Source organism: Mesoplodon densirostris, unplaced genomic scaffold (genome assembly GCF_025265405.1).
Source record: "Mesoplodon densirostris isolate mMesDen1 unplaced genomic scaffold, mMesDen1 primary haplotype scaffold_46, whole genome shotgun sequence".
Lineage (NCBI taxonomy): Eukaryota > Metazoa > Chordata > Mammalia > Artiodactyla > Ziphiidae > Mesoplodon > Mesoplodon densirostris.
In genome coordinates this window covers 1,127,434-1,140,392 of record NW_026778200.1, presented here as the reverse complement: position 1 = coordinate 1,140,392, position 12,959 = coordinate 1,127,434, and positions in this window count along the sequence as shown.

Sequence of the window (12,959 nt, the reverse complement as noted above, 5' to 3'; positions counted from 1 at the left end):
CACTTGGGACTGAGAGGATTGGTGAGATTGGGTGAGCAAATGCAGACCCTTTCAAGCAATAATGCATGGCCCCCATTCCATGGGTCCCAACTCTCCATGTTCAAGGGAATATTACTACAGCTATAACATGTACAGGAAACCTAGAGAATGGACACACTGTGAATACGAAAGGTTTCTAAAACTCAACGAATAGTCCCTCTCCTGGTGCTCCAGTTTGACTTTCCAACTGCCTTACTATCAATCTCCCAACTTGGAGAGACAGGCCCTTTAACCTCCTGGTTTGCACAGGTTCCCAATTTGGCAGAGGATGGAAGGGATGAGGGAGAACCCATGAGAGAGTAGCTGTTAGGCATTTGGACGGGCACATGTCACTCTAATTTCCCGGCAGGAAGAAGAATTAACCAATGTCTCAGCCACCCACCGGGAACCAGTAGAGGACATGATCCAAAATTTTGGACTTGCGTTCAGCTCACAAAAAACGAGTTGAGAAATGGAGCTCAGGGGCACAGCAATTCACAAACTGGCAGAGTGATAAAGGACAACTATCGTCCAAAAATCTGTTGAGGGAAGTCAACGAGGCGGACTTGAAAGCGAGGCAAAATAGCAGGAAACAGATTTCAAGAGGAACCTTGGAATCGCCTGTAAAGCACAGGAAGAGGGGCACAACTTGGACAATGGTGCACTTGGCCAAAAAGGGCGTATGCGTTTTCTCCTGAATATATTCAGGAGAAAACGCATACGCCCTTTTTGGCCAAGCAAGCAAGCGGGCAATGCAAATCTGCACTACAAAGAAGCATCACTTCCCACCAGTCAAAAGGGACATCCACAAAATGTGTAAAAACCAGAAAGGCAAGACAGGCCCTGGAGAACAGAGAGCCTTGTTATGCTGATGGGCGGGATGTAAATTGCCAACTGCCTCACTGGAGGAGTGCATTGTGTTCCCTAAAACAAGTAAACAACAGAGCTACAGAGCCAAGGCCACTTCCAGTCTAGGGAATATACCTGGGGAAAACTGAAAATCAATAAGAAAGTGCCACCTCCAAATTTAGGGCTGCACTGGCTACAAGAACCTCAACTTGGGTACACCTTAAATATCCCAGGAAATATAAAAATGGTTCAAAACATTGTGGTACTTACGTACGATGGAATATCCCTCAGCCATGAAATCAATGTCATAAGACCAGTAGCAGCAAAGTGAGTGGATTCAGGTACGATGATTCTAAGTGAAATAAGTCACACAGAAAAAGAAACTTATCATAAGATATCACTAAGGAAGATCCTGTAAACATGGCTACACGTGAACTGAGTTAGGAAAGAGAACAGAGTCTCACATTTAGAAAACACTCTTATGCCTGCATAAAGGGGAAGGAGAGGTGGGGTGATGCATAAAACCAGAGTTTGATATAAGCACAGGGACCGTTTCAAAAACCAACTTTGGAATTGACAAGACCGACACCTTCCTTAGTGAAAGAGACTCAAAACCCCATATTTCCCACAGAGGAATATATCTGACTAGTAAGAATCTTAAAACCTATGTATTGATATGTCTCCATAAGGGAATCAAGTGTGTCTAGAGTGGCATAAACATGGAAGCGAGAATCAGCTCAAACCCACTATAAAAAGGAATTTCAAAAGCAAAACCAAAAAACAGGGAAATTCTTTACAATTCCTTCAGGGTGTCTGAGGAAACCTGGAAAGACCCTATCTACAATGACAGCTGGATGTGGCATAAGGCTGGACACTTGGGACTGAGAGGATTGGTGAGATTGGGTGAGCAAATGCAGACCCTTTCAAGCAATAATGCATGGCCCCCATTCCATGGGTCCTAACTCTCCATGTTCAAGGGAATATTACTACAGCTATAACATGTACAGGAAACCTAGAGAATGGACACACTGTGAATACGAAAGGTTTCTAAAACTCAACGAATAGTCCCTCTCCTGGTGCTCCAGTTTGACTTTCCAACTGCCTTACTATCAATCTCCCAACTTGGAGAGACAGGCCCTTTAACCTCCTGGTTTGCACAGGTTCCCAATTTGGCAGAGGATGGAAGGGACGAGGGAGAACCCATGAGAGAGTAGCTGTTAGGCATTTGGACGGGCACATGTCACTCTAATTTCCCGGCAGGAAGAAGAATTAACCAATGTCTCAGCCTCCCACCGGGAACCAGTAGAGGACATGATCCAAAATTTTGGACTTGCGTTCAGCTCACAAAAAACGAGTTGAGAAATGGAGCTCAGGGGCACAGCAATTCACAAACTGGCAGAGTGATAAAGGACAACTATGGTCCAAAAATCTGTTGAGGGATGTCAACGAGGCGGACTTGAAAGCGAGGCAAAATAGCAGGAAACAGATTTCAAGAGGAACCTTGGAATCGCCTGTAAAGCACAGGAAGAGGGGCACAACTTGGACAATGGTGCACTTGGCCAAAAAGGGCGTATGCGTTTTCTCCTGAATATATTCAGGAGAAAACGCATACGCCCTTTTTGGCCAAGCAAGCAAGCGGGCAATGCAAATCTGCACTACAAAGAAGTATCACTTCCCACCAGTCAAAAGGGACATCCACAAAATGTGTAAAAACCAGAAAGGCAAGACAGGCCCTGGAGAACAGAGAGCCTTGTTATGCTGATGGGCGGGATGTAAATTGCCAACTGCCTCACTGGAGGAGTGCATTGTGTTCCCTAAAACAAGTAAACAACAGAGCTACAGAGCCAAGGCCACTTCCAGTCTAGGGAATATACCTGGGGAAAACTGAAAATCAATAAGAAAGTGCCACCTCCAAATTTAGGGCTGCACTGGCTACAAGAACCTCAACTTGGGTACACCTTAAATATCCCAGGAAATATAAAAATGGTTCAAAACATTGTGGTACTTACGTACGATGGAATATCCCTCAGCCATGAAATCAATGTCATAAGACCAGTAGCAGCAAAGTGAGTGGATTCAGGTACGATGATTCTAAGTGAAATAAGTCACACAGAAAAAGAAACTTATCATAAGATATCACTAAGGAAGATCCTGTAAACATGGCTACACGTGAACTGAGTTAGGAAAGAGAACAGAGTCTCACATTTAGAAAACACTCTTATGCCTGCATAAAGGGGAAGGAGAGGTGGGGTGATGCATAAAACCAGAGTTTGATATAAGCACAGGGACCGTTTCAAAAACCAACTTTGGAATTGACAAGACCGACACCTTCCTCAGTGAAAGAGACTCAAAACCCCATATTTCCCACAGAGGAATATATCTGACTAGTAAGAATCTTAAAACCTATGTATTGATATGTCTCCATAAGGGAATCAAGTGTGTCTAGAGTGGCATAAACATGGCAGCGAGAATCAGCTCAAACCCACTATAAAAAGGAATTTCAAAAGCAAAACCAAAAAACAGGGAAATTCTTTACAATTCCTTCAGGGTGTCTGAGGAAACCTGGAAAGACCCTGTCTACAATGACAGCTGGATGTGGCATAAGGCTGGACACTTGGGACTGAGAGGATTGGTGAGATTGGGTGAGCAAATGCAGACCCTTTCAAGCAATAATGCATGGCCCCCATTCCATGGGTCCCAACTCTCCAGGTTCAAGGGAATATTACTACAGCTATAACATGTACAGGAAACCTAGAGAATGGACACACTGTGAATACGAAAGGTTTCTAAAACTCAACGAATAGTCCCTCTCCTGGTGCTCCAGTTTGACTTTCCAACTGCCTTACTATCAATCTCCCAACTTGGAGAGACAGGCCCTTTAACCTCCTGGTTTGCACAGGTTCCCAATTTGCCAGAGGATGGAAGGGACGAGGGAGAACCCATGAGAGAGTAGCTGTTAGGCATTTGGACGGGCACATGTCACTCTAATTTCCCGGCAGGAAGAAGAATTAACCAAAGTCTCAGCCACCCACCGGGAACCAGTATAGGACATGATCCAAAATTTTGGACTTGCGTTCAGCTCACAAAAAACGAGTTGAGAAATGGAGCTCAGGGGCACAGCAATTCACAAACTGGCAGAGTGATAAAGGACAACTATCATCCAAAAGTCTGTTGAGGGAAGTCAACGAGGCGGACTTGAAAGTGAGGCAAAATAGCAGGAAACAGATTTCAAGAGGTACGTCGGAATCACCTGTAAAGCACAGGAAGAGGGGCACAACTTGGACAATGGTGCACTTGGCCAAAAAGGGCGTATGCGTTTTCTCCTGAATATATTCAGGAGAAAACGCATACGCCCTTTTTGGCCAAGCAAGCAAGCGGGCAATGCAAATCTGCACTACAAAGAAGTATCACTTCCCACCGGTCAAAAGGGACATCCACAAAATGTGTAAAAACCAGAAAGGCAAGACAGGCCCTGGAGAACAGGGAGCCTTGTTATGCTGATGGGCGGGATGTAAATTGCCAACTGCCTCACTGGAGGAGTGCATTGTGTTCCCTAAAAGAAGTAAACAACAGAGCTACAGAGCCAAGGCCACTTCCAGTCTAGGGAATATACCTGGGGAAAACTGAAAATCAATAAGAAAGAGCCACCTCCAAATTTAGGGCTGCACTGACTACAAGAACCTCAACTTGGGTACACCTTAAATATCCCAGGAAATATAAAAATGGTTCAAAACATTGTGGTACTTACGTATGATGGAATATCCCTCAGCCATGAAATCAATGTCATAAGACCAGTAGCAGCAAAGTGAGTGGATTCAGGTACGATGATTCTAAGTGAAATAAGTCACACAGAAAAAGAAACTTATCATAAGATATCACTTATGAAGATCCTGTAAACATGGCTACACGTGAACTGAGTTAGGAAAGAGAACAGAGTCTCACATTTAGAAAACACTCTTATGCCTGCATAAAGGGGAAGGAGAGGTGGGGTGATGCATAAAACAAGAGTTTGATATAAGCACAGGGACCGTTTCAAAAACCAACTTTGGTATTGACAAGACCGACACCTTCCTTAGTGAAAGAGACTCAAAACCCCATATTTCCCGCAGAAGAATATATCTGACTAGTAAGAATCTTAAAACCTATGTATTGATATGACTCCATGAGGGAATCAAGTGTGTCTAGAGTGGCATAAACATGGCAGCGAGAATCAGCTCAAACCCACTATAAAAAGGAATTTTAAAAGCAAAACCAAAAAACAGGGAAATTCTTTACAATTCCTTCAGGGTGTCTGAGGAAACCTGGAAAGACCCTATCTACAATGACAGCTGGATGTGGCATAAGGCTGGACACTTGGGACTGAGAGGATTGGTGAGATTGGGTGAGCAAATGCAGACCCTTTCAAGCAATAATGCATGGCCCCCATTCCATGGGTCCCAACTCTCCAGGTTCAAGGGAATATTACTACAGCTATAACATGTACAGGAAACCTAGAGAATGGACACACTGTGAATACGAAAGGTTTCTAAAACTCAACGAATAGTCCCTCTCCTGGTGCTCCAGTTTGACTTTCCAACTGCCTTACTATCAATCTCCCAACTTGGAGAGACAGGCCCTTTAACCTCCTGGTTTGCACAGGTTCCCAATTTGGCAGAGGATGGAAGGGACGAGGGAGAACCCATGAGAGAGTAGCTGTTAGGCATTTGGACGGGCACATATCACTCTAATTTCCCGGCAGGAAGAAGAATTAACCAAAGTCTCAGCCACCCACCGGGAACCAGTATAGGACATGATCCAAAATTTTGGACTTGCGTTCAGCTCACAAAAAACGAGTTGAGAAATGGAGCTCAGGGGCACAGCAATTTACAAACTGGCAGAGTGATAAAGGACAACTATCGTCCAAAAATCTGTTGAGGGAAGTCAACGAGGCGGACTTGAAAGCGAGGCAAAATAGCAGGAAACAGATTTCAAGAGGAACCTTGGAATCGCCTGTAAAGCACAGGAAGAGGGGCACAACTTGGACAATGGTGCACTTGGCCAAAAAGGGCCTATGCGTTTTCTCCTGAATATATTCAGGAGAAAACGCATACGCCCTTTTTGGCCAAGCAAGCAAGCGGGCAATGCAAATCTGCACTACAAAGAAGTATCACTTCCCACCGGTCAAAAGGGACATCCACAAAATGTGTAAAAACCAGAAAGGCAAGACAGGCCCTGGAGAACAGGGAGCCTTGTTATGCTGATGGGCGGGATGTAAATTGCCAACTGCCTCACTGGAGGAGTGCATTGTGTTCCCTAAAAGAAGTAAACAACAGAGCTACAGAGCCAAGGCCACTTCCAGTCTAGGGAATATACCTTGGGAAAACTGAAAATCAATAAGAAAGAGCCACCTCCAAATTTAGGGCTGCACTGGCTACAAGAACCTCAACATGGGTACACCTTAAATATCCCAGGAAATATAAAAATGGTTGAAAACATTGTGGTACTTACGTACGATGGAATATCCCTCAGCCATGAAATCAATGTCATAAGACCAGTAGCAGCAAAGTGAGTGGATTCAGGTACGATGATTCTAAGTGAAATAAGTCACACAGAAAAAGAAACTTATCATAAGATATCACTAAGGAAGATCCTGTAAACATGGCTACACGTGAACTGAGTTAGGAAAGAGAACAGAGTCTCACATTTAGAAAACACTCTTATGCCTGTATAAAGGGGAAGGAGAGGTGGGGTGATGCATAAAACCAGAGTTTGATATAAGCACAGGGACCGTTTCAAAAACCAACTTTGGAATTGACAAGACCGACACCTTCCTTAGTGAAAGAGACTCAAAACCCCATATTTCCCGCAGAGGAATATATCTGACTAGTAAGAATCTTAAAACCTATGTATTGATATGTCTCCATAAGGGAATCAAGTGTGTCTAGAGTGGCATAAACATGGAAGCGAGAATCAGCTCAAACCCACTATAAAAAGGAATTTCAAAAGCAAAACCAAAAAACAGGGAAATTCTTTACAATTCCTTCAGGGTGTCTGAGGAAACCTGGAAAGACCCTATCTACAATGACAGCTGGATGTGGCATAAGGCTGGACACTTGGGACTGAGAGGATTGGTGAGATTGGGTGAGCAAATGCAGACCCTTTCAAGCAATAATGCATGGCCCCCATTCCATGGGTCCCAACTCTCCATGTTCAAGGGAATATTACTACAGCTATAACATGTACAGGAAACCTAGAGAATGGACACACTGTGAATACGAAAGGTTTCTAAAACTCAACGAATAGTCCCTCTCCTGGTGCTCCAGTTTGACTTTCCAACTGCCTTACTATCAATCTCCCAACTTGGAGAGACAGGCCCTTTAACCTCCTGGTTTGCACAGGTTCCCAATTTGGCAGAGGATGGAAGGGATGAGGGAGAACCCATGAGAGAGTAGCTGTTAGGCATTTGGACGGGCACATGTCACTCTAATTTCCCGGCAGGAAGAAGAATTAACCAATGTCTCAGCCACCCACCGGGAACCAGTAGAGGACATGATCCAAAATTTTGGACTTGCGTTCAGCTCACAAAAAACGAGTTGAGAAATGGAGCTCAGGGGCACAGCAATTCACAAACTGGCAGAGTGATAAAGGACAACTATCGTCCAAAAATCTGTTGAGGGAAGTCAACGAGGCGGACTTGAAAGCGAGGCAAAATAGCAGGAAACAGATTTCAAGAGGAACCTTGGAATCGCCTGTAAAGCACAGGAAGAGGGGCACAACTTGGACAATGGTGCACTTGGCCAAAAAGGGCGTATGCGTTTTCTCCTGAATATATTCAGGAGAAAACGCATACGCCCTTTTTGGCCAAGCAAGCAAGCGGGCAATGCAAATCTGCACTACAAAGAAGCATCACTTCCCACCAGTCAAAAGGGACATCCACAAAATGTGTAAAAACCAGAAAGGCAAGACAGGCCCTGGAGAACAGAGAGCCTTGTTATGCTGATGGGCGGGATGTAAATTGCCAACTGCCTCACTGGAGGAGTGCATTGTGTTCCCTAAAACAAGTAAACAACAGAGCTACAGAGCCAAGGCCACTTCCAGTCTAGGGAATATACCTGGGGAAAACTGAAAATCAATAAGAAAGTGCCACCTCCAAATTTAGGGCTGCACTGGCTACAAGAACCTCAACTTGGGTACACCTTAAATATCCCAGGAAATATAAAAATGGTTCAAAACATTGTGGTACTTACGTACGATGGAATATCCCTCAGCCATGAAATCAATGTCATAAGACCAGTAGCAGCAAAGTGAGTGGATTCAGGTACGATGATTCTAAGTGAAATAAGTCACACAGAAAAAGAAACTTATCATAAGATATCACTAAGGAAGATCCTGTAAACATGGCTACACGTGAACTGAGTTAGGAAAGAGAACAGAGTCTCACATTTAGAAAACACTCTTATGCCTGCATAAAGGGGAAGGAGAGGTGGGGTGATGCATAAAACCAGAGTTTGATATAAGCACAGGGACCGTTTCAAAAACCAACTTTGGAATTGACAAGACCGACACCTTCCTTAGTGAAAGAGACTCAAAACCCCATATTTCCCACAGAGGAATATATCTGACTAGTAAGAATCTTAAAACCTATGTATTGATATGTCTCAATAAGGGAATCAAGTGTGTCTAGAGTGGCATAAACATGGAAGCGAGAATCAGCTCAAACCCACTATAAAAAGGAATTTCAAAAGCAAAACCAAAAAACAGGGAAATTCTTTACAATTCCTTCAGGGTGTCTGAGGAAACCTGGAAAGACCCTATCTACAATGACAGCTGGATGTGGCATAAGGCTGGACACTTGGGACTGAGAGGATTGGTGAGATTGGGTGAGCAAATGCAGACCCTTTCAAGCAATAATGCATGGCCCCCATTCCATGGGTCCCAACTCTCCAGGTTCAAGGGAATATTACTACAGCTATAACATGTACAGGAAACCTAGAGAATGGACACACTGTGAATACGAAAGGTTTCTAAAACTCAACGAATAGTCCCTCTCCTGGTGCTCCAGTTTGACTTTCCAACTGCCTTACTATCAATCTCCCAACTTGGAGAGACAGGCCCTTTAACCTCCTGGTTTGCACAGGTTCCCAATTTGGCAGAGGATGGAAGGGACGAGGGAGAACCCATGAGAGAGTAGCTGTTAGGCATTTGGACGGGCACATGTCACTCTAATTTCCCGGCAGGAAGAAGAATTAACCAATGTCTCAGCCACCCACCGGGAACCAGTAGAGGACATGATCCAAAATTTTGGACTTGCGTTCAGCTCACAAAAAACGAGTTGAGAAATGGAGCTCAGGGGCACAGCAATTCACAAACTGGCAGAGTGATAAAGGACAACTATGGTCCAAAAATCTGTTGAGGGAAGTCAACGAGGCGGACTTGAAAGCGAGGCAAAATAGCAGGAAACAGATTTCAAGAGGAACCTTGGAATCGCCTGTAAAGCACAGGAAGAGGGGCACAACTTGGACAATGGTGCACTTGGCCAAAAAGGGCGTATGCGTTTTCTCCTGAATATATTCAGGAGAAAACGCATACGCCCTTTTTGGCCAAGCAAGCAAGCGGGCAATGCAAATCTGCACTACAAAGAAGCATCACTTCCCACCAGTCAAAAGGGACATCCACAAAATGTGTAAAAACCAGAAAGGCAAGACAGGCCCTGGAGAACAGAGAGCCTTGTTATGCTGATGGGCGGGATGTAAATTGCCAACTGCCTCACTGGAGGAGTGCATTGTGTTCCCTAAAACAAGTAAACAACAGAGCTACAGAGCCAAGGCCACTTCCAGTCTAGGGAATATACCTGGGGAAAACTGAAAATCAATAAGAAAGTGCCACCTCCAAATTTAGGGCTGCACTGGCTACAAGAACCTCAACTTGGGTACACCTTAAATATCCCAGGAAATATAAAAATGGTTCAAAACATTGTGGTACTTACGTACGATGGAATATCCCTCAGCCATGAAATCAATGTCATAAGACCAGTAGCAGCAAAGTGAGTGGATTCAGGTACGATGATTCTAAGTGAAATAAGTCACACAGAAAAAGAAACTTATCATAAGATATCACTAAGGAAGATCCTGTAAACATGGCTACACGGGAACTGAGTTAGGAAAGAGAACAGAGTCTCACATTTAGAAAACACTCTTATGCCTGCATAAAGGGGAAGGAGAGGTGGGGTGATGCATAAAACCAGAGTTTGATATAAGCACAGGGACCGTTTCAAAAACCAACTTTGGAATTGACAAGACCGACACCTTCCTCAGTGAAAGAGACTCAAAACCCCATATTTCCCACAGAGGAATATATCTGACTAGTAAGAATCTTAAAACCTATGTATTGATATGTCTCCATAAGGGAATCAAGTGTGTCTAGAGTGGCATAAACATGGCAGCGAGAATCAGCTCAAACCCACTATAAAAAGGAATTTCAAAAGCAAAACCAAAAAACAGGGAAATTCTTTACAATTCCTTCAGGGTGTCTGAGGAAACCTGGAAAGACCCTGTCTACAATGACAGCTGGATGTGGCATAAGGCTGGACACTTGGGACTGAGAGGATTGGTGAGATTCGGTGAGCAAATGCAGACCCTTTCAAGCAATAATGCATGGCCCCCATTCCATGGGTCCCAACTCTCCAGGTTCAAGGGAATATTACTATAGCTATAACATGTACAGGAAACCTAGAGAATGTACACACTGTGAATACGAAAGGTTTCTAAAACTCAATGAATAGTCCCTCTCCTGGTGCTCCAGTTTGACTTTCCAACTGCCTTACTATCAATCTCCCAACTTGGAGAGACAGGCCCTTTAACCTCCTGGTTTGCACAGGTTCCCAATTTGGCAGAGGATGGAAGGGACGAGGGAGAACCCATGAGAGAGTAGCTGTTAGGCATTTGGACGGGCACATGTCACTCTAATTTCCCGGCAGGAAGAAGAATTAACCAAAGTCTCAGCCACCCACCGGGAACCAGTATAGGACATGATCCAAAATTTTGGACTTGCGTTCAGCTCACAAAAAACGAGTTGAGAAATGGAGCTCAGGGGCACAGCAATTTACAAACTGGCAGAGTGATAAAGGACAACTATCGTCCAAAAATCTGTTGAGGGAAGTCAACGAGGCGGACTTGAAAGCGAGGCAAAATAGCAGGAAACAGATTTCAAGAGGAACCTTGGAATCGCCTGTAAAGCACAGGAAGAGGGGCACAACTTGGACAATGGTGCACTTGGCCAAAAAGGGCGTATGCGTTTTCTCCTGAATATATTCAGGAGAAAACGCATACGCCCTTTTTGGCCAAGCAAGCAAGCGGGCAATGCAAATCTGCACTACAAAGAAGCATCACTTCCCACCAGTCAAAAGGGACATCCACAAAATGTGTAAAAACCAGAAAGGCAAGACAGGCCCTGGAGAACAGAGAGCCTTGTTATGCTGATGGGCGGGATGTAAATTGCCAACTGCCTCACTGGAGGAGTGCATTGTGTTCCCTAAAACAAGTAAACAACAGAGCTACAGAGCCAAGGCCACTTCCAGTCTAGGGAATATACCTGGGGAAAACTGAAAATCAATAAGAAAGTGCCACCTCCAAATTTAGGGCTGCACTGGCTACAAGAACCTCAACTTGGGTACACCTTAAATATCCCAGGAAATATAAAAATGGTTCAAAACATTGTGGTACTTACGTACGATGGAATATCCCTCAGCCATGAAATCAATGTCATAAGACCAGTAGCAGCAAAGTGAGTGGATTCAGGTACGATGATTCTAAGTGAAATAAGTCACACAGAAAAAGAAACTTATCATAAGATATCACTAAGGAAGATCCTGTAAACATGGCTACACGTGAACTGAGTTAGGAAAGAGAACAGAGTCTCACATTTAGAAAACACTCTTATGCCTGCATAAAGGGGAAGGAGAGGTGGGGTGATGCATAAAACCAGAGTTTGATATAAGCACAGGGACCGTTTCAAAAACCAACTTTGGAATTGACAAGACCGACACCTTCCTTAGTGAAAGAGACTCAAAACCCCATATTTCCCACAGAGGAATATATCTGACTAGTAAGAATCTTAAAACCTATGTATTGATATGTCTCCATAAGGGAATCAAGTGTGTCTAGAGTGTCATAAACATGGAAGCGAGAATCAGCTCAAACCCACTATAAAAAGGAATTTCAAAAGCAAAACCGAAAAACAGGGAAATTCTTTACAATTCCTTCAGGGTGTCTGAGGAAACCTGGAAAGACCCTATCTACAATGACAGCTGGATGTGGCATAAGGCTGGACACTTGGGACTGAGAGGATTGGTGAGATTGGGTGAGCAAATGCAGACCCTTTCAAGCAATAATGCATGGCCCCCATTCCATGGGTCCCAACTCTCCAGGTTCAAGGGAATATTACTACAGCTATAACATGTACAGGAAACCTAGAGAATGGACACACTGTGAATACGAAAGGTTTCTAAAACTCAACGAATAGTCCCTCTCCTGGTGCTCCAGTTTGACTTTCCAACTGCCTTACTATCAATCTCCCAACTTGGAGAGACAGGCCCTTTAACCTCCTGGTTTGCACAGGTTCCCAATTTGGCAGAGGATGGAAGGGACGAGGGAGAACCCATGAGAGAGTAGCTGTTAGGCATTTGGACGGGCACATGTCACTCTAATTTCCCGGCAGGAAGAAGAATTAACCAATGTCTCAGCCACCCACCGGGAACCAGTAGAGGACATGATCCAAAATTTTGGACTTGCGTTCAGCTCACAAAAAACGAGTTGAGAAATGGAGCTCAGGGGCACAGCAATTCACAAACTGGCAGAGTGATAAAGGACAACTATGGTCCAAAAATCTGTTGAGGGAAGTCAACGAGGCGGACTTGAAAGCGAGGCAAAATAGCAGGAAACAGATTTCAAGAGGAACCTTGGAATCGCCTGTAAAGCACAGGAAGAGGGGCACAACTTGGACAATGGTGCACTTGGCCAAAAAGGGCGTATGCGTTTTCTCCTGAATATATTCAGGAGAAAACGCATACGGCCTTTTTGGCCATGCAAGCAAGCGGGCAATGCAAATCTGCACTA